Source organism: Camellia sinensis, chromosome 14 (assembly GCF_055761805.1).
Source record: "Camellia sinensis isolate YWXY chromosome 14, ASM5576180v1, whole genome shotgun sequence".
Lineage (NCBI taxonomy): Eukaryota > Viridiplantae > Streptophyta > Magnoliopsida > Ericales > Theaceae > Camellia > Camellia sinensis.
The window spans coordinates 9,919,965-9,936,646 of NC_138974.1; the positions used below are offsets into that span (position 1 = coordinate 9,919,965).

At 40.0% G+C, this 16,682-nt stretch overlaps 1 long non-coding RNA gene across 3 annotated transcripts; it reads left to right on the forward strand.

The window, feature by feature from the left end:
- Positions 1 to 248: 248 nt before the first annotated feature.
- On the forward strand, positions 249 to 16,118 carry LOC145807463 (uncharacterized). 3 transcript variants are annotated; one of them, XR_014350578.1, is made up of 6 exons: positions 249 to 453; positions 1,367 to 1,443; positions 3,703 to 3,844; positions 14,100 to 14,187; positions 14,792 to 14,923; positions 15,093 to 16,118. It is a non-coding gene; the product is annotated as an uncharacterized LOC145807463 (long non-coding RNA). The 3 variants fall into 3 exon arrangements; XR_014350577.1 differs by lacking the exon at positions 15,093 to 16,118 and having other exon boundaries at positions 250 to 453; positions 14,792 to 15,063; XR_014350576.1 differs by lacking the exons at positions 14,100 to 14,187; positions 14,792 to 14,923; positions 15,093 to 16,118 and having other exon boundaries at positions 251 to 453; positions 3,703 to 3,901.
- The last annotated feature ends 564 nt before the right edge of the window (positions 16,119 to 16,682 follow it).

Sequence of the window (16,682 nt, forward strand, 5' to 3'; positions counted from 1 at the left end):
AAAAAAAAAAAAAAAACACAAGAGCAAAAACTTGCTAGAGAGAGAGAGAGATGCATTTGAGAGAGAAAGACTAAGGCCAAGTTTGACATGTCTTGAAAAAGATAAAAAGTCAAAAAGTCACTATCTTATTTAAGTCACATCATCTTATTTAAGTCACATCATCTCTCTTATACATCACTTCAAACCCAACCCAAACCCAACCCATATGTCATAAAAATTCAAAAAGTGTAATTATTTAGATCATCCCAAACAATCCCAAACAACCCTAAAGACAAAGAAGAGAACATGAAGAGAAGACAAAGGGAAGAGTAGTCATTCGGAGCGACAGCTTTGCTTGCGACGGTCATTGCTTTGTCCGGTCGACGAAGACCCACGAACAACGCAGACAAAGCCATCTCACCTCTCCCTCTGGCCGAAGCTCTCGTACCTCTTCCTCGCATCGCCAAATTTCAGGTACATGTTCAGATATTAGGGTTTTGAGTTCTGATTTGAGGCTTTCCAATTTTAAAATTAGGGTTTAGGGTTTTTCAATTCAAGTCCTTCTCTGTCGATCTTTCTCCCTCTTTGTCGATCTCGACCGCAAATCATAGGTTTTTCTCTATCGATTGTGGTCTCTGTGGATCTCGACCGTCACAAATCACAGGTTTCTCTCTCTCGGTCTTTCTCCCTCTGTGTCGATCTCGGTCGCAAATCACAGGTTTTTCTGTGTCAATCTCGGTCTCTCTGTCGATCTTGGCTGTCACAAATCACAAGTCTCTCTTGGTCTTTCTCCCTTTCTGTCGATCTTGGTCGCTCTCTGTCAATCTCGGCCGCAAATCACAAGTTTCTCTTTCTCTTGGTCTTTCTCCCTCTCTGTTGATCTCGGCCACAAATCACAGGTTTTTCTCTCTTTCTATCTAGGTCTTTCTCTCTCTCTATGTCGATTTCAGTAATTTATAGGGAAACTGTGATTTTTGCTTTTGGTTTAATCTGAAATTGGCAGTTTGAACAGATGAGTAAGGGCTTCAAACTTGTTATGTGTACTCACTAATCACTATACTTGTGGACTTGTATAAGGTCTTTTCATAAAACAGAACAAACTGAAAAGACTAAAATGCTTCGTTTAAGAAAATTACTCCTTTTAATGTTATCTTGTAAACCTTTTTTAGAGCCTTATTTGGTATGGATCGAACAATTATTTGCTATGTTTGATAAGGCAGTTTGTAATGGTGGTTTCTAGGTTTGGTTATATGTATCCATTGTTGAACTTTTTGAAGGCATACATAATGTTGTAATTATTGAAGTTATTGCTACTTGGTTTTTTTATTTTATTTTATTTATTTATATATATATATATTTTAAGATTAATATATTTGTGGAATTGTAGGGAGTGGCTGATTGAGTCTGTCTTAGTCTCTTGCCTACTAGTAAGGGTAGTTGGGTTACTATTGCAAGGGCATTGAGGTATTTTTCTCTGATTATTTTATAGTTTGTACCTCTTGATGACTTTCTCATTCCTTGCACCTTAATATTATACATTTCTACACCATGCTATTTTTTTGGGTTTAAACTTCTTTCACAAAGTGTTCAAATGGCCGCTGAAATTTGAATTTCATTCAATGTATGTGTTCTATCCTCCCAAAACTACTTTGTTATTAGCCGAACAACTTTGCCTTTGCAGTGGAACCTGTTATTGTATCTTGGGTCTTTTGTTATTGTATCTTGGGTCTTTTCTTGGATTTTCAGAGGTCCATAATTTCCTTATTCATACCCTCCATATTAGTTTACATAGATGATTCGTCCTTTAATTTCCTTTTTCCAGTTGTAATTTATGTGATTATGTGATTTTGAAGTTCATTTAAGCCTTGATAGAGTTGTTTTTGTGTTATTTTAATGTTTTGTGGCTGAATCTATGTTGCCCCAGTTGCTCTCTACAGGCTTGGTAGGTCCACTACTTGGATGTGTTGGATGATATTTTATAAGTGCTATTGAAGATTTGTTATTGTTATCATTATCATTATGGTTTTATAGAGGAAAATTTTGATTGTTTATGTGCTGAGGCAACTTATTGCCTTTTGTGAATATTTGTGTTGATAAGAAGATTTTAAATTTAGCTCAATTGATTGAGTCATGGACTACTGAAACAATTAGTCAAGATTAAAATGGCTATACTATTTGAAACTAATTAATGGATGTAATAGGTGGTCATTATTATGTACATGGTTCCTTTGTCATGTCTTATGTTTGCTAGGTATATAGTATGTTTGCTAGGATGTGTGATCCTTCCATTTGGCTTTAGTTTTTGGAAATTATTTTCTCTCTTGTTTTTATTTTTAATTTTTTTTCATTGATGCTTGTGACTCGAAATAGTAACTTGGGTTATTTGCTCTCAAGGAACCACAAAACACACGGAGTCATTCAATGTCTCTCAACAACCAAAGTTTAAATTCTATTTTAAATTTTGTAGTAATCAGTGTCTTTATATTGCCGGAACTTGTGTTTAGAAACAAATGTTTCTTTGAGTGCTAAAGTTCATGCATAGTTGACGGAACTGAACTTAAAACATAGGAAACACAATTCAAATAGTTGAAACAATGATGAATCAATTTGTGTAAAGAAGACAATTCAAATAGTTGAAATGATGATGATTTTCAATTTGTGTAAAGAGATATTCCTTCCCCACACACTTTTACTGATCCAAAGAAGACTCGAGCATCTGGGGAAGTGTTAAAACAATCCATGGACCACTCTCTAATCTCAGAACTGGAATCACCGGTGATTACAAACATTTCTTTTCCCAGAGTCCAACCCTTCACTTTCATGGCTAGCCTTTCCAAGAACTTAAGTGGTTGGAGATAATGGCTGAAAACCAATAGCTTCTCATCACCTGATTCGCACAAGCCTAACAGATTAAGGAAGAACTTTGCCTTCCCTCTTTCTCTAATATCCAACTTCTCTAAGACCTGGTCCATCCGCATCGTCAAGCCCCTCTCTCTCTGGTTGACGTGTCTCTAGGTGAACTCTTTCGGAGAGATCTCAATTAAGGGGGCACATAAAGTGTGCTTCCATCCAAGCTGATTGTGAACTTCCTAACTAAGTTCTTCAGTTCTTCAACTTCACGCTTCTATCTAGGGCTGAGGTGAAGAAATGCAGTAAAGTCAACAGGCCTAGATAATTCATCAAGAAAATCTCCTTTATAGAAATGGAGAACCTTGCCTGTCATTTCACGCAAGTCTTGAATGACAGTTACCTTTCTCTTGAAATTCTCATCTTTCTGTAGTGCTCGCTTTACTGATTCATACAACACATTGTCCAAACCCTTTGCCTTCACATGCTTCCTCATGCTCGACACTTTGCTCAAGATTCGCCTCATAATCGTGCGAGAAGTATCCATCCTCAAGGATTTCGGGAATTGTTTGTTGTAGTCAAAATTGCTAAGACTAGTTACAATGCATGCCACAATGAAAACAAAGTTTAGAATTAAAATCATGTGTATTAGGCTTTATGAATACTTGAGATGATCTAGTTTTTTCATTTTTCATTTTTCATTTGTTGGTTTTTACAAAATAGATAATTTTTCTTTTCAATCTAAAATGAGGGAGACAATACTTAAACATGGTTCTCAAATGTCCATGTGTTATTTTCCTAACATTCAGTGCTATGTTGCATGATATCCTTGGTAGATTATTTGCAACCTTGTTAAGTTATGGTTTCATGTTGCAGGTTGTTGAGGCTACTAAGACTATAGCAAAAAGCATTGTAGATATGCATAATGTGGTTGAAGAGGACTCAGAATCTTCGAAGGATGATGATATGGAAGGATCTGCAGTTCAAGGAGAAAGTGAAGATGCGAATGATAAACGGCGTAAGGCTGCTTTGGATAAATTAGAAAAGGCTAGTGAAGATAAATCCTTGGCCAGTCATGTCATGTCACGCCCTCAAAATAAACCCATTATATATATATCATTGGCATGCAATATTAAAAGAAACCAAATCATTATCTCATTCATCAGAGTATTACAAAAAGAAAACATTACATGTAATATCAAATTAAATGCCCTATGGGCTTACATCTTTCCAAGCCAGCACTTGGACACAAAAATATGAGTTCTAACTCAAATACAAATAAAGCCCTAGGCTTGAATGTTTATCAAATAAGAACAAATAACTAAAGATAGTCTTCAAAATCCAAATCCTTCCAAGCTAAGTCCTTGGAGGTAGCTTATCACCTGGACCTGAAAATGATATTCCCATAAAGGGTGAGCCACAGCCCAGTAGAAATATACTAAACCAAATATAAGCATTGATTAAAGGAATAGCATTCAATAGATGGTTAACCAAGATAATCAATTACATCATTTTACAGTTTCATGACACTATTGTCTAAGACACGTTTTACTTTCCAACTTTATCAATATGGCTCAGAACCTGGCCAAACTTACAACAGTGAACTATATACATATCATATTCACATTCTTCCAATGTCAACAAACAGATGAGACTCAGGCTCAAATCAAAACACTTCATACTTCCAGTTTGATACACATTTTAGTGCTGTATCAATAAAAACACTTCAATATAAATAAGCACACATAAAAGTGATGCTAATGGAGTCCATCCCCTATCTCCTCCCAAACAAAATCCGGTTTAGAGGTCCATCCCCTATCTTCCCCTAAACCGTGGAGTACATCCCCTATCTCCTCCCACACAAAACAATGTATGCAAACACATAACATATACAACACACAATCAATACACATAATGTCTGTATTAATTCAGCAGTCAAAATTGATGACTTAATCAATGATTAGTTTCAGTTATCCCTAATCCACATGCAGTGTCTACAACAAGCACGACTATCCCCCACCGATAGCCCAAAATAGTTATTTCTAAACTGAAAATAAATATATCAACAATTCAATAGGCGAGTGATTTAAATTATCCCACTACACCATTTAATCAATGAATTTCTCAATTCCATGAATTTAACCATATTTCCCCAATCTCCTTAAATTAATTATATAAATTAATTTATTAATACAACTAGGGTTTTTCCCAAAATTACCAAAGTACCCCCAACATATCAAAATACTAAAACTTAGAACAAAACTTATAAGATGGAGTAGGAAATCCCTACCTCGAAGAAAATAACCCGAATGGAGAAGACAGAGATGAATACCCAAATTCCAATATGCTCCAAATCACCAAATGTTCAGATTAAATGGAAGCCCTCGACTCACTCTATCTTTTTAATAAAGGATCTAAGGTAGAAACTCACTCTAAGTAGATCAAACCTAAGAGAGAAGGTGAGTAGAGGGAGAGAAAAGTCGGACCTAGGGTTTTGGAATCAAAAAGAGGATAAAAACTGATTAAAATCCCGCTGCTGCCTATTTAAACTGGACGGGCTCGCTCGAGCGAAGACTTGGTCGCTCGAGCTACCAGACACACGAAAACCTTGCTCGAGCGAAGAAAAGCTCGCTCGAGCCAAGAATGCAATGCTTCAGGTCTGCAACCCTGGAGCACGCTCGAGCGACAGAATGCTCGCTCGAGCAAGGAAATCGAAAACATACACCTCGCTCGCTCGAGCGAAGAAAATCTCGCTCGAGCGAATAAGCACTGCCCTCAGGTCTATACCAGACGCAGTCGCTCGCTCGAGCGAAGCAAATCTGGATCGAGCCAGAGGACACAAAAACAAACCTCGCTCGAGCAACCAAATCCTGGCTCGAGCGACCAACCCAAAAACTGGACAGCAACACTTGGTTTACGAACCCAACCAACCTGAAACAAACCTGCCCAACACATCCTATAACTCCAAATGAGAAAATAAAGGACGACAACAACAAATATACAATGACAGAATAAACGGAACCCAAGTCCGAATACAATAATCAAATGGGAAAAGACCGGGGTCGCTATAACCTCCCCCCTTAAAAGAATTTTGTCCCCGAATTTAAGCATAAGTTTTTAAAAACAGGTTTTTTTTTTTTTATAATATGAAAATTCAATAGTAAACAACTTGACCAAAATTGGTCATTTCATCTCTTATCATGAAGCATCTCATAATGTGTATATAAAACAACATATATTTCAGCCTGCATCACTATTATGCATTATTCCTTTCAATGTTAGCAATTCCCATATCATATTCAATTGCATGATATATACAACTCATTCAACAATGTAATCAACACATGCAATGTTACACTAAACTTCTATAATGAAGCAAGTTTCAAGATACACCCATTTACCAAAACATACTCAATGTTTTACAACTTAAGACATATGTAAGGCTCTTAAGTTCAACACTATTACAAAATCTAAATACAAGATTACAAATCGATAAACATGTCCGGGTATTTTTCGCGAACTTCCAACTCACGTTCCCAAGTGGCTTCCTCCACTCCGTGATGTTTCCACAAAACTTTGACCAAAGGGATGGTTTTGCCTCGCAAAACTTGATCCCGCCTATCCAAGACCCGAACCGGTCTCTCCTCATACGAGACATCCTCATCAACCAGTAAATCGGTCCAATCCAACATATGTGATGGATCCGGCTCATACTTCCGAAGCATACTCACATGAAACACGTCATGTACTCCGGATAGCTGCGGCGGTAAAGCTAAACGATAAGCAGCCTCGCCAATCCTCTCAAGGATCTCAAACGGACCAATGAACCGAGGGGACAACTTCCCGCTCTTCCCAAACCTCATCAAACCCCGCCTAGGTGATATCTTCAGAAAGACATGATCACCCACCTCAAACACCAAAGGTCTCCTCCTACGGTCTGCATAAGATTTCTGACGACTCTGTGATGTAACAAGCCTCTTACGGATAAGCTCAACTTTCTCCGTCGTTTCCCTCACCAACTCCGGACCCAATAGAGGTGCATCACCCACCTCGGCCCAACAAACAGGAGATCTACACGGTCGGCCATACAAGGCCTCAAACGGTGCCATACCGATACTAGACTGGAAACTGTTGTTGTAGGCAAACTCCACCAACGGCAAGTGCCTCTCCCACGACCCACTAAAGTCTAGAACACAACCCCGAAGCATATCCTCAAGGATCTGAATAGTACGCTCGGACTGCCCGTCAGTCTGTGGATGATAAGCCGTGCTAAAGGTCAACTTAGTGCCTAAGGCACTCTGCAAACTCTGCCACAACCTGGCAGTAAAACGAGGATCTCTATCTGAGACGATCGTCACTAGGACCCCGTGCAACCTCACTATGTCCCGAATGTACAAGTCGGCAAGATGATCTACCGAATCTCTCATGCGCATAGGAATGAAGTGCGCCGACTTAGTCAACCGGTCTACAACCACCCAAATAGCATCACTACCTCGCTGAGTCCTCGGAAGACCCACAACGAAGTCCATAGTGACGTGTTCCCACTTCCACTCGGCAATAGGCAAGGGTTGCAACAAACCCGCTGGCCTCTGATGTTCGGCCTTCACTTGTTGACAAGTAAGGCACTTAGATACGAAAGCTGCCACATCTCTCTTCATACCCCGCCACCAGAACTGGTGACCCAAATCTCGATACATCTTAGTGCCTCCTGGATGCACCGCAAGGCGCGAATGATGAAACTCTCGGAGTACCTCCTCTCGACAAGACTCCGGCACAAACAGACGGTCTCGGTATCTTACACTCAGATCGGGATACACCGTCAAACCCTTCTCAACCTTCACACCGGAAATCTTCTCACGGAGGGACTCTACCTCAAGGTCACCCCTCTGAGCCTCTAACACTCGAGTCACGAGTGTAGGCTGTACAACAACAGAAGACAAGGCCGCAGCCTCAACGGATTCGCCCAGAAGTAAATTAAACTCCCCAAGTGCACCCAACATCTCCCATTCTCGGATGGCTATACTAGCTATGTCACCAACAGGTTTCCTGCTAAGGGCATCGGCCACCACATTGGCCTTTCCCGGATGATAATGCAACTCAAAGTCAAAATCCTCTATAAACTCCATCCACCTCCTCTGCCTCAAGTTCAAGTCTTTCTGTGTAAACAAATATTTCAGACTCTTATGATCCGAGAATACCTCGAATCTCTCACCATAAAGATAATGCCTCCAAATCTTCAAGGCAAATATCACAGCTGCTAACTCTAGATCATGCGTAGGGTAATTCTGCTCGTGAATTTTCAACTGACGTGAGCCATAGGCAACTACTTTCCCTTCTTGCATTAACACACAACCCAGACCCTCTCGTGAGGCGTCACAATAGACTGCATAACCCAACCCCCTCTCTGGAATAATCAATACTGGAGCGGTGGTCAGTCTAACTTTCAACTCCTGGAACGACTTTTCACAAGTCTCACTCCATAAAAATTTGACTCCCTTCCGAGTCAATCTAGTCAAAGGCGAAGCTAATCTGGAGAAATCTTTCACAAACCGACGATAATACCCAGCTAACCCCAAAAAACTGCAGATCTCAAACACACTCTTAGGCTGTGCCCAATCTTGCACCGCCTCAGTCTTGGATGTATCAACAGACACTCCTTCCCCAGAAACTACATGGCCTAAAAACTTGACCTCTTCTAGCCAGAACTCACACTTCCCAAACTTAGCATAAAGCTTATGGGCTCTAAGTAACTCAAGCACCACTCTCAAGTGTTCCTTGTGCTTCTCCTCAGAAGGTGAATAAATAAGGATGTTGTCCACGAAGACGACTACAAAACAATCTAAAAATTCCCGGAATATTCGGTTCATCAAATCCATAAAAACTGCCGGTGCATTGGTGAGCCCAAATGGCATCACCAGAAACTCATAGTGCCCATACCGTGTACGGAATGCCGTCTTCGGAATATCCTCCTCCCTAACTCTTAACTGATGATAACCCGATCTCAAGTCTATCTTCGAGAAACAACGAGAACCCTTCAACTGATCGAACAGATCATCTATACGAGGCATAGGGTACTTATTCTTAACCGTAGCCCGATTCAATTTCCGGTAATCTATACAAAGTCTCAAAGCACCACCTTTCTTTTTAACAAAGAGGGTCGGTGCTCCCCACGGCGAAACACTAGGACGTATATAACCCTTGTCTAGTAACTCTTGGAGCTGAATCTTCAACTCAACTAACTCAGCTGGGGCAAAACGATAAGGTGCCATAGAAATCGGCGCCGTGCCGGGCACTAGGTCAATAGAGAATTCAATCTCTCGATGCGGTGGCAAACCAACAAGCTCCTCGGGAAAGACGTCCGAGTACTCACAAACCACCCTTGGCAACACAATCTGAGTCTCATCATCCTCACTAATCGAAAGGTTAGCAAGTAGACCACTAAGCTCACTCCGTCCTCGCGGAACATACCCCGGTGGCAACACACTACCAACCTGGTCCCCCAGAAAATGAAAACACTCTCCGCTCACGGTACAACAAGTGACCCTCTGGCGGTAGCAATCAATAACTGCCCGGTATGACGATAACCAGTCCATACCCAAAATAACATCGAAACCTCTCATAGGCATAACTACAAAGGAAAATGGGATTCTATGACAATCAACCTCTATATCACAACCCCTAACACCTTGTTTCAAAATCAATTCACCCCCAAGAGGTGACACTACACAAATAGGAGATGCTAACTGTGCTAACTCCAACTCCAAAACAGATGCAAATGCAGCAGACACAAAGGAATGAGATGCACCCGTATCAATCAAAACACTAGCAACCGAGTTGCAAAACAAGAAGGTACCTCTCACAACTGATGGTGCCGGCACAAGATCTTGCGCGGTAACAGCATACACGCGCCCAGACGACCTCTGATCAACCTACTCACCCCTAGGAGCATAAGATTACTGCACCGACTGGGACGATGAAGCCCCCTGATTGGCTCTTGAGGCCTGACCCGACTGAGCTGGCTGCTGACCCTGAATCAGCCTCAAACCAGATGCACCAGGTGTGCCACCCAACTGCGGGCAATACCTCTTCATATGCCCTAGCTGACCACACTGATAACATGAGAGTGGCTGGCCTCTACCCTGACTCTGGCTCTGAGATCGAGCCGAAGATGATGCTGCTCTCTGCACTCCTCCCCTCTGAGGACAAACTGGAGACTTGTGGCCCAGCTGGCCACACTTGAAACAGGTAATGTCTCCTTGACTGCCTTTCCCTGAACTAGCACTCGGCACAGGAAAAGTCGATCTAGAAAAGCTACCCTGAGACTGCTGAGGATTAAAACCCTTCTGTCTCCTACCATCACTCTGACCATCCTGACTCCTCTTGGAGCCCTTCTGTCCTTCCTCCTCCTCCTGCATCATGATTTCCATGTGGGCTGCAGCATCAACCATACGCCCATAATCCCGAATCATAGTTCCCCCATCTCTCAGCTTGAGGCCACGCCTCAACTTCTTCTCAAACTCGATACAATGGCGTTCCTCAGACGCCACCAACTCAGGTGCAAACCTGGACAAGCTAGTAAATGCAGCCTCAAACTCGGCCACTGAAAAACTCGACTGCCTAAGCTGACAAAACTGGTCTCTCAGCTTCTCCCTGACTGCTGGAGATAAGAACTTCTCCTGGAAAGCATTCACAAAAGCCTCCCATGTACCTCCTATACGACCCTTAGTGAACTTCTACCACTGACCCGCATCCCCCTTCAACTGGAAAGATGCCAAGGTCACTTTCAACCCCTCGTCTTTGATGCCAAGCATCTCAAACGTATTCATTGTCTGTTCGAGCCATTCATCTGCCTTAAGCGGCTCTTTAGGATCACCCACAAATTCATCCGAATTAGACCGGAAAAACTCCCTCTTCAGAAAGGAAGGTCCTGCATCTGCAACAACATCCCGAGCTTGATTCTCAGCTCTGAGAATGCCTACTGACTCCCTGAATGCCCCTGCTATCTCTCGGGCTAGAGCGCCCATAGCCTGCTGGCCTACTGGCTCGGCCACATTGTCCTGGCCAATTCCCTCCTGAACTGCCGGAATCTCCTCTGGCACAGGCACCTCCTGACTACCTGGCCTACCACGCCTACCGCGTCCTCGTCCTCGTCCTGACATCCTAATAAAGGAAACAAAGACGTTAGCACATTAATAAATGTGCCGAAGCTAAACACTCGCGTCCTAATGCATTGGACAACAATAATTCATTCCACGTAAGCACATAATCACATAAGCACCTACGAATTTCATTCCCGGATAATGATAGTCCCAATGCGTTACTATAGTTCCGGTTGGAAGCAGCAGTGATCAAGTGCCTTTCCAACAAGACTACTAGAAACTCAAGGGTCCAATCAACATCCTAGAAACTACATTCCATACCCACATAATCACATAAACATATAACATTACACTAAGTCTCTATCAAACGAGACGAACCCAATGTGATACTAATCACTTCCCACGTACCCAAAGTATTCAAACCCGGTACGCTCTGATACCAAGTTGTCACGCCCTCAAAATAAACCCATTATATATATATATCATTGGCATGCAATATTAAAAGAAACCAAATCATTATCTCATTCATCAGAGTATTACAAAAAGAAAACATTACATGTAATATCAAATTAAATGCCCTATGGGCTTACATCTTTCCAAGCCAGCACTTGGACACAAAAATATGAGTTCTAACTCAAATACAAATAAAGCCCTAGGTTTGAATGTTTATCAAATAAGAACAAATAACTAAAGATAGTCTTCAAAATCCAAATCCTTCCAAGCTAAGTCCTTGGAGGTAGCTTATCACCTGGACCTGAAAATGATATTCCCATAAAGGGTGAGCCACAGCTCAGTAGAAATATACTAAACCAAATATAAGCATTGATTAAAGGAATAGCATTCAATAGATGGTTAACCAAGATAATCAATTACATCATTTTACAGTTTCATGACACTATTGTCTAAGACACGTTTTACTTTCCAACTTTATCAATATGGCTCAGAACTTGGCCAAACTTACAACTGTGAACTATATATATATCATATTCACATTCTTCCAATGTCAACAAACAGATGAGACTCAGGCTCAAATCAAAACACTTCATACTTCTAGTTTGATACACATTTTAGTGCTGTATCAATAAAAACACGTCAATATAAATAAGCACACATAAAAGTGATGCTAATGGAGTCCATCCCTTATCTCCTCCCAAACAAAATTCGGTTTAGAGGTCCATCCCCTATCTTCCCCTAAACCGTGGAGTACATCCCCTATCTCCTCCCACACAAAACAATGTATGCAAACACATAACATATACAACACACAATCAATACACATAATGTCTGTATTAATTCAGCAGTCAAAATTGATGACTTAATCAATGATTAGTTTCAGTTATCCCTAATCCACATGCAGTGTCTACAACAAGCACGGCTATCCCCCACCGATAGCCCAAAACAGTTATTTCTAAACTGAAAATAAATATATCAACAATTCAATAGGCGAGTGATTTAAATTATCCCACTACACCATTTAATCAATGAATTTCTCAATTCCATGAATTTAACCATATTTCCCCAATCTCCTTAAATTAATTGTATAAATTAATTTATTAATACAACTAGGGTTTTTCCCAAAATTACCAAAGTACCCCCAACATATCAAAATACTAAAACTTAGAACAAAACTTATAAGATGGAGTAGGAAATCCCTACCTCGAAGAAAATAACCCGAATGGAGAAGACAGAGATGAATACCCAAATTCCAAAATGCTCCAAATCACCAAATGTTCAGATTAAATGGAAGCCCTCGACTCACTCTATCTTTTTAATAAAGGATCTAAGGTAGAAACTCACTCTAAGTAGATCAAACCTAAGAGAGAAGGTGAGTAGAGGGAGAGAAAAGTCGGACCTAGGGTTTTGGAATCAAAAAGAGGATAAAAACTGATTAAAATCCTGCTGCTGCCTATTTAAACTGGACAGGCTCGCTCGAGCGAAGACTTGGTCGCTCGAGCTACCAGACACACGAAAACCTCGCTCGAGCGAAGAAAAGCTCGCTCGAGCCAAGAATGCAATGCTTCAGGTCTGCAACCCTGGAGCAAGCTCGAGCGACAGAATGCTCGCTCGAGCAAGGAACTCGAAAACATACACCTCGCTCGCTTGAGCGAAGAAAATCTCGCTCGAGCGAATAAGCACTGCCCTCAGGTCTATACCAGACGCAGTCGCTCGCTCGAGCGAAGCAAATCTAGATCGACCCAGAGGACACAAAAACCAACCTCGCTCGAGCGACCAAATCCTGGCTCGAGCGACCAACCCAAAAACTGGACAGCAACACTTGGTTTACGAACCCAACCAACCTGAAACAAACCTGCCCAACACATCCTATAACTCCAAATGAGAAAATAAAGGACGACAACAACAAATATACAATGACAGAATAAACGGAACCCAAGTCCGGATACAATAATCAAATGGGAAAAGACCGGGGTCGCTATATGTCACAAATACGAGAATTTAAATAAAGTGTATCTTGGGTTTGTCTTTTCTTGGATTTCAAAGGTGTATAATTTCCGTATTCAGACCCTCCATATTTGTGTACAGAGGTCATTCGTCCTTTAAATTCTTTCTCCCTAAACTTGTGTTGGTCTCATCAATCCATGATTCTGGAAGGATGGACTGTGTACTGATTTAGGCTTTACTTTTTTCTTTTTTTCTTTTTTTGTGCTTGTCCTCGGATTTCTATCTCATTCTTTTTGTGAGTTAAAAATTAAAATGGGGCACTAATTCTACCTCCGATTACGAAACCTATCTCTTTTTCTACTACTCTTTATTCTCTTGGATCCTATGACTAAATTTGTTTGGTAATTGTTTCTTGGGGTTGTTGCCTAAATATTGTATGTGATGGTTATGGGTTGCATTTGACAAAGAATAGTGAGTGGCTACTCTTTCACTGTTATTGTTACAACTTGTTTTTGAAGTGGTAGAACTTTTAATGTTGTAGGTGAGGCAATAGGAATCCTTTGATTTTCAATTAACATTCAAAGAAACTTCCAGAATCCAGGAAATTTAAAAACTACTAAATATATGAAAGTTGTGTGTGCAAGCTTGTAGATGCCCATTGACCAATTATTGTGGTAGACTATGGCTGATGGGGTCACAGTCACTTATTTCTTGCCCGAAAAGGTCCTAAATTTTTTTCTGCTAATTAAATGATTTTTGTCTCGTGTCTTTCAGGCTTTAGAATTCTACTGTAAATATTGCTAAATCTATTCAACAGGGGGGTATACCATCAGTTGGTTCTGTTTCCCCATCCTTAATAGAGGTACTCATGACACTTATCATCTTATTAATTGCTCGTAGTAACTTATTTTTGTGCCATTGTTTTATAGAGTGGAAAAGCTTTTACTGCAAAGAGAATGCAAGATCAACATATATTTTGTGCATAGTTTACCTTCGCATCTTGCTTGTATTCAGCCACAATACTCAAAATGTGTCTGCCCTTGTAAAAAATGTGTGTACATACGCAGAGGGCTTCAAACTAAGTTGATTTAAATCTTCAACACTATACCTTGTGGCATATACTTTTAGCCTCGATGTGCAAATCTCACAAAGCTTTGAAAATGATCCAGGATAAGATTTTGAATTTCAGTATTGTCTTAGGCTATTGGAAATAACTCTAGTGGTCTAGCCTTAAGGCATCGATTATATTCCTCATGTGTGTTTGACGAAAGGTGTGAACCTCAATTAAATGCATGTTTTGAGTGTAAGCTTCACATGGTGGCAAAATTGATTTGTCTTATTACATGTAGGAACAAGGTTTTCAAATTTATTCAGGTTTATATATATTTGGAATGTTATGCTAAATGAGTTGGGAATTTACATGTTTGGGTCGATTTGCAATGAGTGACATTTTATAATTATTCCAGGCAGATTCAAATGATCTGATGCATCAGGCTCAGATATTCCTGTATGCAAATGGAAACACTCAGCCTCCAACAGCAATCAATCTTAACAAGTCACTATTAAGGGACTTGTTATTCAACCAGAGTCCTGCCAAGGTATGTATTAACTTGCTTATAGTTTCTTTTTGACATATGATTTGCTTCCAACAGAAGTCCTGATATCTACTCAATATTTGATACATGATTAGCTTTCTGGCTGATTATGTTTGTCCATGTGAGCATGTTTTAATCTTTGCTAAATTCCATTTTGTTGCTTGTGGTCCAGAATGTTTGCCCTGGCATCTGTGTCAATGAGGTCAATCCCTTTTGCACCAGTTTTAGAGAAGCTCTCTCTTTCTGAGATGAAGTATGGCTCTGTTAGGCGGTTTTATATAGAAACTCTGAAAGATAATGCTATATCCACCACAGTACAGGAAAACATGATAAACAAAAGCCCACCCAAATAGGTTTTTCATCTTAAAGGTGCCGACCACTCCCCTTTTTTTCTCAAAACCCCAAGCTCTACATAAGCTATCAGTAGAGATCTCAAAGATCCCATCAACTTAACATCTGTTTGCTAGTAAAAAAAATGTTTAGCACCCAAATGTCTACTTGGGGATTTTAATTAATTTAACATGTTCATATCCAAGTTCAGAATTCAATTTTTCTGCACTATGAGAAAATCTTCACAAGAAATGTTGTAGGGTTATTTTATTTTATTCTTTTTTTTTTTGTTTATATATTTGATGTTTTATGATTCAAGGAAGGATGTTCATTAAGCCTATGAAAATGTTGAATCGAACCTATGATTAATTGGATCCTACAAATAGTGCATAGAGATATGCATAGGTATATTTGCTTGGGATGAAATTTTTTCCATAGGCCTGTTGCCAATTAATTTTTTGAATTTTTAATTGAGATTTTATTTCAATTTTTGGTTGGAATATATTGCTTCCTTTCCTTTCAAGCTACACCAATCCAGAACAACATATGTGAAATGTGGTGCATTATATGTGTGTTCCCTGTTATTAAAATTCTAAGACAAATTTTTGGGGATGGCAAGCCCAAAAACTCACACCAACAGTAGCGCTCTCTCTCTCTCTCTCTCTCTCAAGGTGCTGCGTCGTACTCCAACTATTGGTTGACAGCTGTAGTTATAAATGTGACATGATGGAGAAAATTTTATTGATTGGTCATGAGGTATTTCTAGGCTAATCACAAATTCCTATGTTTTTTCATGTTTTTTTTCGTATCACTCTATAAAATTTGAGTCTTATCTCCTTTACTAGTCACAATGATGTTGTTTCTGAACCAACCAATAATTATGTTATTTTATTCTTTTGATTTTGTCCTCATGCATTTTAAAATTATTGAATTATTGGTGGTTTTTTTTTCAATATAACTTAATTGTAATTAAAACTACTTACAAAAAAATTAAAGACAGAAGACACATGACAAATCAAAATAAACTTGATCGGTGAGGCTTACAAGTCTATTTATATATGTTTTTTTATTTTAAAAAATTTGTGTCATAGTCCTTGACGCACGGTTTATGCCACAAATAATTTTGTCGCCAAAACGTTATGTTTGGCGACTAAGTTCGTTTTAGTAGTCGAAGATAAAATAATTAGTAACCAATGTCAATTTAGTCGCCATTGACTATTGCCGACAAGGCTTTGGCGACCAATGAGGCGATGAAGAACTTTAGTCACCATAGCGGTAGGGTGAAGGTGGATGTGGTGGTAGGGTAGTAGAAATGGCGGTGGTGGTGTAGGGAGTGACTGGTGGTGCTAGAGTAGTGGTTGTAGTGGAGTTCAAGTGGTGATAAGGCATGACAACTGTTGTAAGAGTGGTGGTGGTGGTGGTGAAATCGGTG